The 17,451-nt window shown below is 33.9% G+C and overlaps 1 long non-coding RNA gene across 11 annotated transcripts in view; it reads left to right on the forward strand.

Annotated features, from left to right (window-relative positions):
* The first annotated feature begins 1,259 nt into the window (after window positions 1-1,259).
* The window catches only part of LOC120343420 (uncharacterized), a 53,036-nt gene continuing 36,844 nt past the window's right edge, over window positions 1,260-17,451 (forward strand). For 3 of the 11 annotated variants that reach the window (XR_013475193.1, XR_013475195.1, XR_013475197.1), the window contains exons 1-6: window positions 1,260-1,375; window positions 1,856-1,929; window positions 2,447-2,553; window positions 3,968-4,093; window positions 5,213-5,344; window positions 6,164-6,293. This is a non-coding gene — a long non-coding RNA (uncharacterized LOC120343420). Of the gene's footprint in view, window positions 1,376-1,855; window positions 1,930-2,446; window positions 2,554-3,967; window positions 4,094-5,212; window positions 5,345-6,163; window positions 6,294-7,686; window positions 7,818-11,006; window positions 11,111-16,250; window positions 16,628-17,451 lie in introns of those variants that run through there. The other 8 variants (XR_013475198.1, XR_013475194.1, XR_013475200.1 and 5 more) reach the window with 8 other exon arrangements.

Below are 17,451 nucleotides of genomic sequence, written 5' to 3' on the forward strand. Positions count from 1 at the left end.
AGTATCACTGATACCGTGTCTTCCCGAAAATAAGACCTACCCTGAAAATAAGACCTAGACTGAATTTTCAAAATGATTTTAATATAAGCCCTCCCCTTTAAATAAGACCTACTCAATAACGCAAATTTGTTTATTTAGTCGATAGCAAGAAATCTCTCTTACACGTTTTAAATGATTAATAATCTATGTTTTGCAGTTATTTCGAATAAAAATGTGTTATTTATAAGTAAATGGATATCGGTTTTCTTATTATATATATTGAAAAATCTCGCAATTCTCTACTTTGTAATTTTGTTTTTGATAGTTGAAAATATAAGACATCCTCCGAAAATAAGCCCTAGTGTTATTTTTGGAAGAAAATTGAAATAAGACTCAGCCTTATTTTCGGGGAAACACGGTATATATAGAATAAAAAAAGTAATCACATATATTTGTCGGACTGATATTTTTCCGAATAGTGAATCTGTCTGTGCATGTTTAAAGGGTTTATTCATGTGTATTTTTGCTTTGAAGTAGCAAAGCATTGTTTTTCATTTTTGTCGGCACGCGAAAAAATTTGTAATTAAATTTAGCCGATTTTGGCACGCAAGCCGAAAAAGGTACCCACCCCTGTTCTATACCTTGCACAAAATTCACTCCCCTTATGAGGTTCTGGTTGCACCCCTGGTTATTTGACGAAATTCCCTGAGTAATAAAAGGGTTCTCTGATGGCTCGAAAAGGTTACGAATCACTGATTTGAGAGTTTGCTAAATCTGTGCTTCTAAAACTTTTACAGTTTGATGTAAGCCCAGCGCTTCTCTGATTCTATGCAATGTTTTAAAATAGTGGGATTTATACGTGTGAAATTCGAGTATTCGTTGCAACCCCAAAACTTCGATGCTGCGTCTCACCTGCGGTGTCGCAACTCCATTTTGGGTATAGCTCTGCGCTAAATCGAGTCTTTATCAATTGTTACCATCGGTCTGAGAAATTAAACAGGAATTTTACATGTAACTCGATTATATTGCTATGTAGGTTATGTCTCCAACGTTTGGTTTGGACGGAGAAATTAGTGTAAATTGGGCATTCAAACAATCACAAGTAATATTAAGCAAATACTAAATGTCATTTGCATTGTTTATGTTTTGTGATCACGTGTCAGAAAGCGTGATCCGCTCGTAGCGATCCAGGATTGTTAGATCCTGGAATAACGGGACTAATTAAAAACGTTTAATTACAAAGGACTAATTAGCGTTTTCGTCCATTCCTCGCGCGGGAAGCACAAGCGACAACGCCTCAGTAGCAAATTTACATGATGGAGTGCGGTCGATTTTGTGTGTGGTTGGTGCTGGAATATCACTCTTTATCAGTTTGTCTCTTTGGAATAATATTCAGGTGAGCTAAATATTAACAAGTGTTTGTAAAGCTGTTTTATGGTTTCCGTAAAACTCTATATTTTTTATTGATTTGGTTAATGTTGTTGCTTATTATCTCAATTTTTGTACGTATTGCTTTTCATAAACTGATTTCTAAATCTTTTGGTTGAAATTACAATTTCCTATTATTTTCAATATAAATAAAAATCTTAACATACCTTAGACTCATTCTAAATTGACGAGTTAGGGAAAGATACAAAGGTAATACAATAGCTCTGTGGTTTCATTCATCAGATATTCGATATTTTCTCCGGAGTCCTCGCATATTATATATATCCTAGAATTCAGTGATTCTCAGACTTTTTAAGTCGCGCCGATATAGGTCTTATATATACTTGGCTTTTTTACTTTTATATACAAGTTATTGTGGATAGACGTATTCCCACTCCGGCATTAGAAAGTTCCGCAACAGTTTATTATTAATATCTTAACTTTTCAGATGCAGAACTGTTGTTGATGTTGAAATTGAAGATGCGAAGACACGATGTAACGAAACCGAGGAAAAATCTACAGGTAATATTTATACATTTTATTTGACTTTTAGACATCCATGGATTCCCGTAATCAACATGGTAATTCCACATACTTAACAGAAATAATAAGTCATATATTCCATAAACAGTTATAAAAGCGTCATTGGACAGTTTCTTGTCGTAATAATTGTACTCCGTTATATAATTCGAAAACTGCGAGTAGTATCTTATGAAATTAAATGGCTGCAGATATCTGTGACTGTAGAGGATTCTCATAAGAAGGTGAATTATAACATAATTGTTAATAGTTTACTCGTCATTTACAACATGAGGTGCAACACAATGTACGTACAGACCATTCCAAATAAGTAATATTTCAAAAAAAATGGGGGGAAAATCTCTGAACTATTTGCAGGGATGTATCTACGCAAAAGTTTAAAAATGCGACCCCTTGATAGTCGAATCACAATTTCGAAGGGCTGTTGTTGAATTGAGATACTCGTACGTTATTATTTTGGTGAAAATACGACGATCATGTCACATACATTTATTTTCAGCTTTCTTAAACACTTGTTGAAGGTTGACAAGGCAGTATACTACTTCATCAATAAGAGAAAGTCGTCTCAGTAAGATAGAAGCCTATCGAGTCTGACCAGTAAAGCAAGTATGTAATCGAAATCTTTCAATTTTAATGGTATAACTAGGTTCAATCTAAGGATCGTTGGTTGGTTGAACAAATCCCCCGGTCAAAGACAAAACACTCCCACAAACCCTCAAAATAAGAAAATTATTAACTACTCGGTTAAGGTTCTGGTCGAGAATGAAGATTGCGTTGGAAATTCAAATTTTAAAATCGTTTCTAACTCTAACTAGTTACTGATTTGCTATTTTAAAACTTGGCGGAGGTGTTTTTATCAAGTCTCATATTCTGGGGTACTCCTGATGTACACGTACCATGGCGGACACCGGAACGTAGTATGTGTACCAGGTTAGGGTTAGGCTATGATTTTATTGCAATTTTCCTTATTTTAGTTCTTTTAGGAGTTCTGGGACTAGCCATGTGACTCCCGTAGTATTTGTACCTAAAATTATGGCCTAACTCTAACCTGGTACACATATTATGGTGTCCGCCATCTTGGTACGCATACTTCAGGAGCGCCCATTTTTGCATTATTGTCGAGTGCTTTTTACAAAATATTCCAATCTAATATGCTAAAATGCGCTGTTCGCCTTTTTACTACATGTTACACCTTGTTCAATTTTTATTTTCATCGTATATACCTCGCAAATAACAAAGATTATTTAATAAAATAGCGCAGAAAAGGTTGTTTGGTGAAGTCATGATAGGAGTCTTACGCTGGTCACAAAATATTATGTGTAAAAGGGAAAAACTGACTTTTATTTGTGACTATAGCTTGTACTCGGAAATTTCGAGGCGTGGACAGACAAATACTTCATAAATTTTTGAGCCCGAAGTTGAACAGGACCTGTGCGCGTTCAAAAACACAAAACGGCCGGGAAATTTGATTGTTTGAATCAGGCTATAGCTCTAGTGTACCATCGTATGCCAATTGCTATTTGTATAGCCGGGATCTATCTTGGTATACACCTGTTTTGGAGTTAACTATTTTGTCCCACATACCCGTAATCTAACGTTGAATAGGTAGCAACAATCATTCTAAACAACCCTTTAACTGAAGCAATAACCCGCGAATATGGCGTAATGAGCACGACACTGTCTATAACGTTTTTTTTTTTTAACTTTTAACTGGGTTTGATTAATTAAACCGCACCTGAAGGTCCTCTGAAATAATTTTACAAAATCTTTCCTTTGCCCAGCTTTTTACTTATGTAAAATTTACTATATTCCACTGCAGATATTCAAACTTCCACGTTTAGCTGCCGTTATTTTGAATTCGTGATAAGGCAGAATTTATTTTTTGTAACAATTTAGGATTAAAACTTTTCACTCTTTTTGCACCGCAATCCTAAGTCGTCAATGGTAGGAGCTATTGCTGTCATACCCTAGATACGCCACTGATAATTTGAGAATAAACTAAAAATAAATTTATTTTCAGCTTTCCCCAACACTGATTGAAGTTAGCAAGACAGTACATCATTTCATCAAAAGAATTGCTTCGTCATTTGCCTGGTATTCATCACTGATTGAGATAGAAGCCTATCGAGTCTGGTCAGCAAAGCAAGTATGTAATCGAAATCTTTTGATTCTTTCAATATAATTTGCATATTTAGGTTCGATCTAAGGATCTTTTGCACAACCTCTATAGATTTTATAGACACATTTTTGCTTTGGTGTAGAAGTTTTTGTAAATAAAAAAGGGTATTTAATATTATAAATTGGAAAAAGGAGTTGTTCAGTGAAATCATGACCGAAGTCTAACTCTTGTCACAAGATATTATGTGTGCTAAATTACTGCTAACAAAAAACGTAAAAATTGACGTTGATTTATAACTATAGCTTTTGCTTAGAAATTAGCGAATAACGTAGCTGTAGAGTTTTCGGTACTCCCGAAGTATGTGTAGCAATATGGCAGACACCAGAACGTAGTATGTGTACCAGGTTAGGGTTAGGCCATAATATCGTTCCAATACCCTTATTTTAGTTCTATTACGAGCTCGGGGACTATCCGAGGGGCTTCCGTAGTATTTGTAATTTTTTGGAAAATCTGCTTCAAATTTGATTCTTATATATTGAGTATATGCTTATCTTATAGCAGAAAAATTGCGTTTCTTTGTTCGTCTTTTCTATAATTTAAGCAGCAGCGCGCCTATAAATTTTCTATGGAAAGTCTGTTAGAACCAGACCATTTTCATTTTGTAGAATCGCAGATTTAGAATATTCTGCCCAACATACCCGTAATTTAGCGTTAAAATGTAGCAACAATCATTCTAAACAACCCTTACTGGAGCAATAACCAGTAAATATGGCGTAATAAGCATGACATTGTCTATAACGGTGTTTAATAAACTGGGTTTGATTAAATCGAACCCCTGGAGTCGATCTGTTCCAGGTGTTCTATGAAGGTCATCTGAAATAATTTCATGCCATGAAGTCTTTTCATTACCTGGTTTTTTACTAATTTAAATTTTCTATATTCCACTGCAGTTATCGAAACTTCCACGTTTAGCTGTTTAATTTGGAATTAGTGATTAGGCACAATACGAGTTTCAATTATATCTAATTTAAAATTATTTATTTTATTAATTTACGATTTGAGGTTTTCACTCTTTTTGCGTCGCAATCCTAAGCTAAATACACCTCTGATAATTTTAGAATGAACTAAAAATACATTAATCTTCAGCCTTCTAAGAGACTGCTTGAACGTTAAAAAGACAGTACATCAATTTCATCAAAAGAATTTCGTCGTGGTCATTTTGTCTGATGTTCATCACTGAGCAAGATGAGAGCTTATCGAGTCTGACCAGCAAAGCAAGTATGTAATCGAACTCTAGTCTTCAATTTCATTTGCATATTTAGGATCTTTGGTATACCCACTTCCCCGGTAGAAACAAAACACCCCCGCTAACGTTCAGAATAATAAATTTGTAATTATTCTGTCAGAGTTGGCGTTAGAAATGCAGATTGCGCTGGAAATATAAATTTACACTAACTAGATAATTACTTATTTTCAAAACTTGGCGCAAGTATTTCTCAAATATCACATTTTGGCATTGGTGTCAAGGGCTTTGTACAAAAGATCCGAATCTAATATACTAAAATAGTGCTCTTGAACCTTTTACTACGTGTTACATATTTTTATTTTCTCTGTATGTACCTTGCAAACAACGAAGATTATTTAATAATATGAAATAGAAAAAAGTTGTTTAGCAAAGTCACGACAGAAGTATTACTCTGATAACAAGATATTATGTGTGCTAAATTAACAACTTACCTCAAAATTAACGTTGGTTTGTGACTATAGATTGTACTCATAAATAACGTAGCCGCTGACTTTTTCCGCATATCTCTCCGCAAATAATTATTTTATTCGCATATTATGGTTTCTACTCGCTCATGTAATCCACCACGCATAATTTGTGGCCGTGGATAGATAAACACCTTCCACGTTTATTTGTTTAATTTAAAATTCGTGATATGGCACGAATATTTTATTGTAACAATTGACGATTAGAGCTTTTCATTCTTTTTGTGCCGCAATCTAGAATTGTCAATGGTAGGAGCTATACCTGCCATACCCTCGATATACGTCACTGATAATTTGAGAATCAACTGAAAATACATTTAATTTCAGTTTTCTAAGACACTGCTTGAAAGTTAGAAAGACAGTACATCAATTCATCAAAAGAAATCCTCGTCATTTGTCTGGTATTCATCACTGAGCAAGATGAAAGCCTATCGAATCTGGCCAGTATGCAAAGCAAGTATGTAATCGAAATATTTTGATTTTTTTTTCAAAGTTTGAATTGCAAATTTAGGTTCAATCTAAGGATGTTTTGCGCAACCCCTATAGATTGCGCAGGAAAATAATTAATTTTTAATTTGTTCGTAACCCTGACTAGATAGTTACTAATTTGTAACTTGGTGTTGAAGTTTTTGTACAAAATATCCCAATCTAATATACTAAAATATTGCTTTTAAACCTTTTACTACGTGTTACATGTTTTTCAATTTTTTTTTCGTATGTACCTCGCAAATAACAAAAGTTATTTAATAATATAAAGTAGAAAAAGATTGTTTAGTGAAGTTATGACAGAAGTCTTACTCTGGTCGCCAATATTATGTGTTCTAAATTACTGCTAACAAAAAACGTAAAAATTGACGTTGATTTATAACTATAGCTTTTGCTTAGAAATTAGCGAATAACGTAGCCACAGACTTTTCGGTACTCCCGAAGTATGTGTACCAAGACAGCGGACACTGGAACTTAGTATGTGTACCAGATTAGGGATAGACCATAATTTTGTTTCGGGTACTAGCCGAGTGTATTTCCGTAGTATTTGTACCAGAAATTATGGCCTAGTTCGGGAGTACTGTTTTTTTTTTAATATCTCTTCACCGATAATACTTTTTGTTTGATTTGGTATACACATGGGTATATAGTATAACCAGTTAAATATCACTGCACTAAAAGGTCATTCCAAATAAGTAATATTTGTAATTTTTTGAGAATTCTGCGGTAATTTTTTTTTTATATTGAGTATAAGCTTATCTAATAGCAGTAAAAATGCATTTCTTCGTTCGTCTTTTGTTTAGTTCAAGCAACAATGCGCGCCTATAAATTTTCTATGGCAAAGTCTGTTAGAACCAGACCATTTTCATTTCGTAGAATCGCATCGTAGAGATGACTATTCTGCCCAACATACCCGTAATTTAGCGTTAAAATGTAGCAATAATCATTCTAAACAACCCTTTAACTTGAGCAATAACCAGTAAATATGGCGTAATAAGCACGACATTGTCTATAACGGTGTTTTTGAAACTGGGTCCGATTAAACCGAACCCCTGGGGTCGATCTGTTCCAGGTGTTCTATGAGGATCCTCTGAAATATTTTCATGCCATGAAGTCTTTCCATTATCTAGTTTTTTACTTATGTAAAATTTTCTATATTCCACCAATGATATCCAAACTTTCACGTTTAGCTATCTAATTTGGAATTAGTGATTAGGCACAATACGAGTTTCAATTATTTCCAATTTGAAATTATTTATTGTAACAATTTAGGATTAGAACTTTTCACTCTTCTTGCGTCGCAGTCCTAAGCTAAATACACCTCTGATAATTTCAGAATGAACTAAAAATACAATAATTTTCAGCCTACTAAGAGACTGCTTGAACATTAGAAAGACAGTACATCGATTTCATCAAACGAAACTCATCGTGGTCATTTGTCTGATATTCATCACTGATCAAGATGAGAGCTTATCGAGTCTGGCCAGCAGAGCAAGTATGTAATCGAAGTTTTTTGATTTCTTCATTTTCCTTTGCATATTTAGGATCAATTTAGGGATCTTTGGTACACCCCTTTCCTAGGTAGAAACAAAACATCCCCGCTAACGTTCAGATAATAAATTAATAATTATCTTGTCAGGGTTTAAGTTAGAAATGCAGATTGCGCTGGAAATACAAATTTACAAATTGTTCCTATCCCAAACTCGATAATCACTTACTTGTTTTTTAAAACCTGGCACATGTGGTTTTTATCAAATCTCACATTTTCGCATTAGTTGCGGGCTTTGTACGAAAGATCCGTTTCTAATACACTAAAATAGTGATCTTTTCATTTTCTTCGTATGTACCTTGCAAATAACGAAGGTTTTTTGATATTATAAAGTATAAAGTTGTTTAGTGAAGTCATGATATAAGCCTTACTCTGGTCACGAAATATTATGTGTGCTAAATAACCAAACTACGTCAAAATCAAAGTTAATTTATGGCTAAATTATGGCTAAATGGCTAATTAATGGCTGAATTACCAAACTAGTCAAAATTAATGTTGCTTTATCGCTATAGATTGTACTCAGAAATAACGTAGCCGCAGACTTTTTCTTCGTATCTCTCTGCAAATAATTATTTTTTTGCTTTTTATGGTTTCTACTCGCTCATGTAATTCATCTCTCAAAATTTGTGGCCGTGGCCGATAAACACTTTATGAATTAGTGAGTCCCGATATCGGACGTGACCTGTACCCGTTCAAAAACACAAAACGGCCCGGGAAATTTATTTAAATCAGGCTGTAGTTCAGCGTATACCCGGAATCTGACTTAGTATACACTCAGGTATTATAGTATACTCGGTTAAACATCACTGTACTTGAAGATTATTCCAAATAGGTAATATATGTAATTTTTGGGCAAAATCTGGGACGAATTATTCGTTTTGTATATTGAGTATAAACTTATCTCATAGCAGAGAGATTTCATTTCTTCGTTACCCCCTTTCGCCAGTTTAAGCACCAATGCACTCATAATTTACTGCGGCAAGGTCTATTAGAACCAGACCGATTCATTTCGTAGAATCGCGCCTTGTATTTAACTATTCTGCCCAACAAAACGTATATTAACGGTAAAAGGTGAAAACAACCATTCTGAACAACACACTAACTGGACCAATATTCAGTAAATATGGTGTAATGAGTACGACACTGTCTATAGCGGTGTTTTTTTTTTTACCTTGGGTTCGATTGTACCCATAGCGTTTGAGGGAGCTTATCCGGGGGTTCGAAGAAGGTCCTCTGAAATATTTTTACAAAATCTTTTATTTACCCATCTTTTTACTCAGTGAAAATTCTCCTGCAGATATGTTTAATTTAAAATTCGTGATATGGCACACATATTTTATTGTAATAATTTACAGACTTTTTCTGTATATCTTTCTGCAAATAATTATTTTCTTTGCATATTATGGTTTCTACTCGCTCATGTAACTCATCTCCTAAAATTTGTGGCCGTAGATGGATAAATCGTTTGTAATTTTTGGACGAAATCTGCGACAAATTATTCTTTTTTTTATATTGAGTATGAACTTATATTGTAGCAGTAGGATTGCTTTCCTTCGTTCGTTTTCTCCTGTTTAAGCACCAATGCGCACATATAAATTTTTAATGGCAAAGTATGTAGGAACCAGATCATTTCAAATTTCGTAGAATTGCCCCATCGATTTAACTATTCTGCCCAACAAAACCGTAATTTGGCGTTAAAAGATAGCAACAATCATTCTGAATAACCCGTTTCCTAGAGCAATATTCTCTGGTGTGTCCTATAGTCTGATTTAGAGGTGTACCGATGTATCGTTCATTTTGACATTAGTATTGTATCGGTATCGGCTAAATGTATACCGATATTTCCGATATATTTAGCTTTTATATGATCAAAAATGTTTTAAAATTAGGTGTATCTGAACTATGAGCCATGTTCGTCCCCACCTTCGCGGGTATAAACGGGATTCTGACTCGTTTTTAGCTATTTCAGCAAAACTAGTTAATTCGGATATTTAGCTGCCAAAATTTTATATTGACATTTTTAATATTACATGCAATTAGAAAGAAATTTAAAAATTAGTGAATTTTGGAATATGTAAAATACAAAATACGACGTTGTGCTATGAGTTTTCTAATCGAATGCCGAGATCATTAGCGCCAGTTTACAATGCACTCAAACCAATTAACGCGTCCCGATCGCAAACATCAATTTCTTTTCATGTGATATATTAATTTTTTAATCGTAAATGATGTGTATTATGAATATGTACAAAGGAATTTTGTGTCTAATGCAAAAAGTGTTAAATTTGAGAAAAACACCAGGTTTTGAGAAAAACGGAAATTTTCATGAAACTTGTGAGAATTGTGAGATTTGTTTGAATCATCTCTTAAAATCAGGGGTGTGCAACCTTTTTCGCATGCGGGCCACATATATTTACCTCGGTAAAACCGCGGGCCGCATCTTAAATTAACTTAGGCTTTCTATTATTTGCAGGCACAAAATAGTGTCTTCTTGTTATTGATCTTAAGGCATTATTAGGGGTCCTTGCAAAAGTTATGACTTAAAACGCATAAATTTCTAGAAACTGTTTTTCAAATTTATTGTCACACCAAATTAAAAAAAAATTAAGTGAGAAATTTGCTGCTAGATTCTTTTTTCGACTACTTTTATACAAATTATCTCTAATGGAAATGTTAGCAATTCGATATCCATTTCCCAAGTCTTCTTCTGGCGGTTTCGTGACGCCCAAGAACTATGTTGAGTCGAAAAGTATTTGAAGCTATGACTTTTTCCAAGTGTGGAAAGAGTTATCTAGTTTATAGATGTTTTCGATAAAAATCGCCTGGATTCATTTCCTGTTCCAGGTGTTCTATGAAGGTCCTCTGAAATAATTTCATGCCTTGAAGTCTTTCCATTACCTGGTTTTTTACTTATGTAAAATTTCTATATTCCACCGCAGTTATCGAAACTTCCACGTTTAGCTGTTTAATTTGGAATTAGTGATTAGTCACAATAAGAGTTTCAATTATATCTAATTTAAAATTATTTATTTTAATAATTTACGATTTGAGGTTTTCACTCTTTTTGCGTCGCAATCCTAAGCTAAATCCACCTCTGATAATTTTAAAATGAATTAAAAATACATTAATTTTCAGCCTTTAAGAGACTGCTTGAACGTTAGAAAGACAGTACATCAATTTCGTCAAAAAAATTTCGTCGTGTTAATTTGTCTGATATTCAGCACTGAGCAAGATGAGAGCCTATTGCGTCTGGCCAGCAGAGCAAGTATGAAATCGAAATCTTTTGAGTCATTCAATACCATTTGCATATTTAGGATCAACTTAACGATCTTTTGTACACCCCCTCCCCGGCAAAAAATACCCCCCCCCCCCTCGCCATCGTTCAGAATAATAAATTAGTAATTATTCCGTCAGGGTTTGGGTTAGAAATGCAGATTCCGCTGGAAATATAAATTTACACTAACTAAATAATTACTTATTTTTAAAACTTGGCGCAATTATTTATCAAATATCACATTTTTGCATCGGTATCAAGTGCTCTGTACAAAAGAATTCAATCTAAAATACTAAAATAGTGCTCTTGAACCTTTTACTACGTGTTACATATTTTTCATTTTCTTTGTATGTACCTTGCAAACAACGAAGGTTATTTAATAATATAAAAAAGTTGTTTAGCAAAGTCACGACAGAAGTTTTACTCTGGTAAAAAAATATAATGTGTGCTAAATTGACAAACTACGTCAAAATTAACGTTGATTGATGACTATAGAATGTGCTCAGAAATAACGTAGCCGCAGACTTTTTCTTCGTATCTCTCTCCAAATAATTATTTTTTTGCATTTTACGGTTTCTACTCGCTCATGTAATTCATCTCTCAAATTTTGTGGCCGTGGCCGATAAACACTTTATGAATTAGTGAGTCCCGATATCGGACGTGACCTGTACTTGTTCAAAAACACAAAACGGCCCGGGAAATTTATTTAAATCAGGCTGTAGTTCAGCGTATACCAATTGGTATTTGTATACCCGGAATCTGACTTAGTATACACTTAGTTATTATAGTATACTCGGTTAAACATCACTGTACTCAAAGATTATTCCAAATAGGTAATATATGTAATTTTTGGGCAAAATCTGGGACAAATTATTCGTTTTGTATATTGAGTATGAACTTATCTCATAGCAGAGAGATTTCATTTCTTCGTTACCCTTTTCGTCAGTTTAAGCACCAATGCGCTCATAATTTGCTGCGGCAAAGTCTATTAGAACCAGACCATTTCATTTCGTAGAATCGCGCCGTGTATTTAACTATTCTGCTCAACAAAACGTAATTTAACGGTAAAAGATGAAAACAACCATTCTGAACAACTCACTAACTGGACCAATAGTCAGTAAATATGGTGTAATAAGTACGGCACTGTCTATAGCGGTGTTTTTTTTACCTTGGGTTCGATTGTAACCCATAGCGCTCGTGAGAGTTGTATCCGGGGGTTCGAAGAAGGCCCTCTGGAATAATTTTACGAAATCTTTTATTTACCCATCTTTTTACTCAGTGAAAATTCTCCTGCAGATATGTTTAATTTGAAATTCGTGATATGGCGCACGTATTTTATTGTAACAATTTACAGACGTTTTCTGTATATCTCTCTGCAAATAATTATTTTCTTTGCAAATTATGGTTTGTACTCGCTCATGTAACTCATCTCCTAAAATTTGTGGCCGTGGATGGATAAATCGTTTGTAATTTTTGTGCGAAATCTGTGACAAATCATTCTTTTTGTATATTGAGTATGAACTTATCTTGTAGCAGTAAGATTGCTTTCCTTCGTTCGTTTTCTCCTGTTTAAGCACCAATGCGCACATATAAATTTTTAATGGCAAAGTATGTAGGAACCAGACCATTTCAAATTTCGTATAATTGCCCCATCGATTTAACTATTCTGCCCAACAAAACCGTAATTTGGCGTTAAAAGATAGCAACAATCATTCGGAACAACCCGTTACCTAGAGCAATATTAACTGTTGTGTCCTATAGTCTGATGTGGAGATGTATCGGTATCGGCAGTATCGGCCAATTTTTTGACATTGGTATTGTATCGGTATCGGCTAAATGTATACCGATATTTCCGATATATTTAGCTTTTATATGATCAAAAATGTTTTAAAATTAGGTGTATCTGAACTATGAGCCATGCGTCCCCACCCTCGCGAGTATAAACGGGCTTCTGACTTGTTTTTATCTATTTCAGCCAAACTAGTTAATTCGGATATTTCGCGGCCAACATTTTATATTGACATTTTTAATATTACATGCAATTAAAAAGAAATTTAAAAATTAGTGAATTTTGGAATATGTAAAATACAAAATACGACGTTGTGCTATGAGTTTTCTAATCGAATGCCGAGATCATTAGCGTCAGTTTACAATGCACTCAAACCAATTAACGCGTCCCGATCGCAAACATCAATTTCTTTTCATGTGATATATTTATTTTTTAATCCTAAATGATGTGTATTATGAATATGTACAAAGGAATTTTGTGACTAATGCAAAGAGTGTTAAATTTGAGAAAAACACCACGTTTTGAGAAAAATCGGAGAAAAACGGAAATTTCCATGAAACTTGTGAGAATTGTGAGATTTGTTTGAATCATCTCTTAAAATTAGGGGTGTGCAACCTTTTTCGCAGGCGGGCCACATATATTTACCTGGGTAAAACCGCGGGCCGCATCTTAAATTTACTTAGGCTTTCTATTATTTGCAGGCACAAAATAGTGTCTTCTTGTTATTGATCTTAAGGCATTATTAGGGGTCCTTGCAAAAGTTATGACTTAAAACGCATAAATTTCTAGAAACTGTTTTTCAAATTTATTGTCACACCAAATTAAAAAAAAATTCAGTGATAAATTTGCTGCTAGATTCTTTTCTCGACTACTTTTATACAAATTATCTCTAATGGAAGTGTTAGCAATTCGATATCCATTTTCCAAGTCTTCTTCTGGCGGTTTCGTGACGCCCAAGAACTATGTTGAGTCGAAAAGTATTTGAAGCTATGACTTTTTTCAAGTGTGGAAAGAGTTATCTAGTTTATAGATGTTTTCGATAAAAATCGTCTGGATTCATTTCCAAATATTTGCTGTTGAATCTTATTTTAGATTAGATATAGACAAAATTAACTGACAGACTGGAACCAAATCTCATTTAGCTTTTGTATCTCTTAATATTTTTTTTTAAACTGCTCTCCCATTGCCTAATTTCAATTGCCAGTTTTTAAATCATCTCTTGAACCCTCTTTTTTAAATATATCAAGGATTTCGAAATCTATTCAATCAAAAAGTTTCGCTTTTACCTCTCAATTATTATGAAATTTATAAAAAGTATTTGAAATTAAACATTTTCCCTTACCGAACAAGCATTTGTCCATAACAATTTGTTGCAACTTGCGTAAACGTTCAAATTGCCCTACTCTCAATGAGCCTTTTGAGTACTGAACTTGCTTCGCTATTTAAAAGTCGTTGTTTTGGGTTTCATTTCTGTAAATCTGACTTCTCAGAATTCGCAGTCCGTTTGCCGGTCAGTCGACAATTCAGGGGTTCGAAGCATTTTGCGACTTTCGACTCGAGAAAGTATATAATAATAGTAAGAAAGTATATATTGACTTGTTGTCTGTTGATTCACCTATAAATTTGGATTACAAATGCATCAAATTAGTTTTAAATGCCCGACCCAGATTTGTTCAATAGCCATTAAATGCGATCTTTTATTTATATCATTCAAATGCGTAAAAAATCTGATAACTGAAGTATTTTTTTTCATATTTAATTCCAAACTCTGTCGCAAGATAGTCATCATAGCCACCTCCAATAAAAATGCCCTTTGAGTTTGCGAGAAAAAAACATGAAGATGACATGACTATGAAACATAAGAAAGTTTATATGGTTAGTGGGAAAATTCTAGGAAACGTGTCATTATTCGAAAAATCGAGTCAAAAACAATTCGTTTTTACGACTTTTTGTCACAATGCTATTTATGTGTTTTGATTTTTATTACGCCGATATTCGATGACGCTAGGGTTGTACAAATTTAGTTTCAGAATGTTCGATGTATTTGTGAAACATGCAAGACCCGATAATGAGACCAATCAAAATTAAATTTTTGAATTTAATATTTTTATTCGTAAGACATTTAACATTTCATCTGTGAGTTCAAATCAAGTGACGTAAAGTTGATTAACATGTTTTAGTGTCAAATTTTATAATTTCACGCAGTAAAAAAAGTGAGAAACAGAGTGAGTGAGAAAAAGTGAGATAAGATGAGAAGATGTATAAGTTATACCTGTTTCACTTACATGCTTACGTTAGCTTAAAATCAATATTAATATTTCAATATTCTGATGCCGGTACTCGAGTTTATTTTATTTGGTGTTGTCAGTTTGCGGGGGTAGAAATGTTGAAATCACTGTTGTAATGAATTTGTTAAAATGGATATCTATACCGTTTTCATCAGCATAATAAATGCGAAATAAAAGCAAATCATTATTGGGTCATATTTACTAACCCATACGAATTCATAAAATTGCATTGAATGTTATGCTGTAAGTCGGGGGTCGGCAACCTACGGCCCGCGGGCCAGATCCCGCCCGCAGAGTAATATAATCCGACCCGCGGCGTGTCACTGAATTATAGTAACATAACAACTGTTTCGACGCTTATATTCTTTACGTTACAAAATTATTGTAAGACACGTGTAAACTAAATCATAATATAACCCAACAAGTACATAATTCACAATTCCTTGTTTAATGAGACTATAATTTAATTATAAATAGACAAATATCAACAAAACGCAAAAAGTTATTGCTGAGTGCAAAGAGTTTAATGGCGCAGAAAATATTCACTTGGTTTTTTTTGAGATGCAATGCAATGATTAAATAAATCGATATTGTATTCGGAAGATGTATCACTGCTTGATTTTTATTATAAAAAGCATCTTCTTCTTATAAAACTCAAACAAGTCATATGTAAATTCAAGTACTGCTTAAAATATAACTTCTGATCTGTGTGAAAAAGTTTTTAACTTTCTGAAAACCATGTGCGGCGCGCCAATGACTTGCAACCCCTAATTTTTTGTCTGCGAGCGACAAAAGGTTGCCGACCCCTGCTTGTAAGTCCATTGTCTGAGCAGGTTACACCATTTTCACTGCAAACCTTGGAAAAAATTGGAATGATATCACATGGGATCAATCAATACCCTATTTCGTGTCACAATTAAAAAGATCTTCTCATACGACTACTAAGATTTATTTCTTCAATTATATGAATGCAAAAAAGAATATCGTATCATAGACATTATGATTAATTGTATATTTTTTTTCTGCAGGTTTTCTCAATTAAAGAACTTGGAATCTGGAATCATAAAAAATGGTAAAACTAAGTATTCAAATCTGAAAGAGAGTTTTATCGAACATGTCTGAGAACTACTTGCAAACAAATGCATTGAGCTGCATTTGAGACTATTTTGGCCTATACCCAATGGCATGAGACTATTTTAGCCTATACCCAATGACATGAGACTATTTTAGACTATACCCAATGGCATGAGACTATTTTATACTATACCCAATGGCATGAGACTATTTTAGACTATACCCAATGGCATGAGACTATTTTAGACTATACCCAATGGCATGAGACTATTTTAGACTATACCCAATGGCATGAGACTATTTTAGACTATACCCAATGGCATGAGACTATTTTAGATACTATACCCAATGGCATGAGACCATTTTAGATACTATACCCAATGCCATAAGACTATTTTAGACTATACCCAATGCCATGAGACTATTTTAGACTATACCCAATGCCATAAGACTATTTTAGACTATACCCAATGGCATGAGACCATTTTAGATACTATACCCAATGCCATAAGACTATTTTAGCCTATACCCAATGGCATGAGACTATTTTAGACTATACCCAATGGTATGAGACTATTTTAGCCTATACCCAATGGCATGAGACTATTTTAGACTATACCCAATGCCATGAGACTATTTTAGACTATACCCAATGGCATGAGACCATTTTAGATACTATACCCAATGCCATAAGACTATTTTAGACTATACCCAATGACATGATACTATTTTAGACTATACCCAATGCCATAAGACTATTTTAGACTATACCCAATGCCATGAGACTATTTTAGACTATATCCAATGCCATGAGACTATTTTAGACTATATCCAATGCCATGAGACTATTCTAAACTATACCCAATGGCATGAGACCATTTAAGACCAAACCCAATGGCATGAGACTATTTTATACTATACCCAGTGCCATAAGACTATTTTAGACTATACACAATGGCATGAAACTAGTTTAGACTATACCCAATGCCATAAGACTATTTTAGACTATACCCAATGCCATGAGACTATTTTAGACTATATCCAATGCCATGAGACTATTTTAGACTATATCCAATGCCATGAGACTATTCTAAACTATACTCAATGGCATGAGACCATTTAAGACCAAACTCAATGGCATGAGACTATTTTATA

The sequence above is a fragment of the Styela clava genome, chromosome 4 (genome assembly GCF_964204865.1).
Source record: "Styela clava chromosome 4, kaStyClav1.hap1.2, whole genome shotgun sequence".
Lineage (NCBI taxonomy): Eukaryota > Metazoa > Chordata > Ascidiacea > Stolidobranchia > Styelidae > Styela > Styela clava.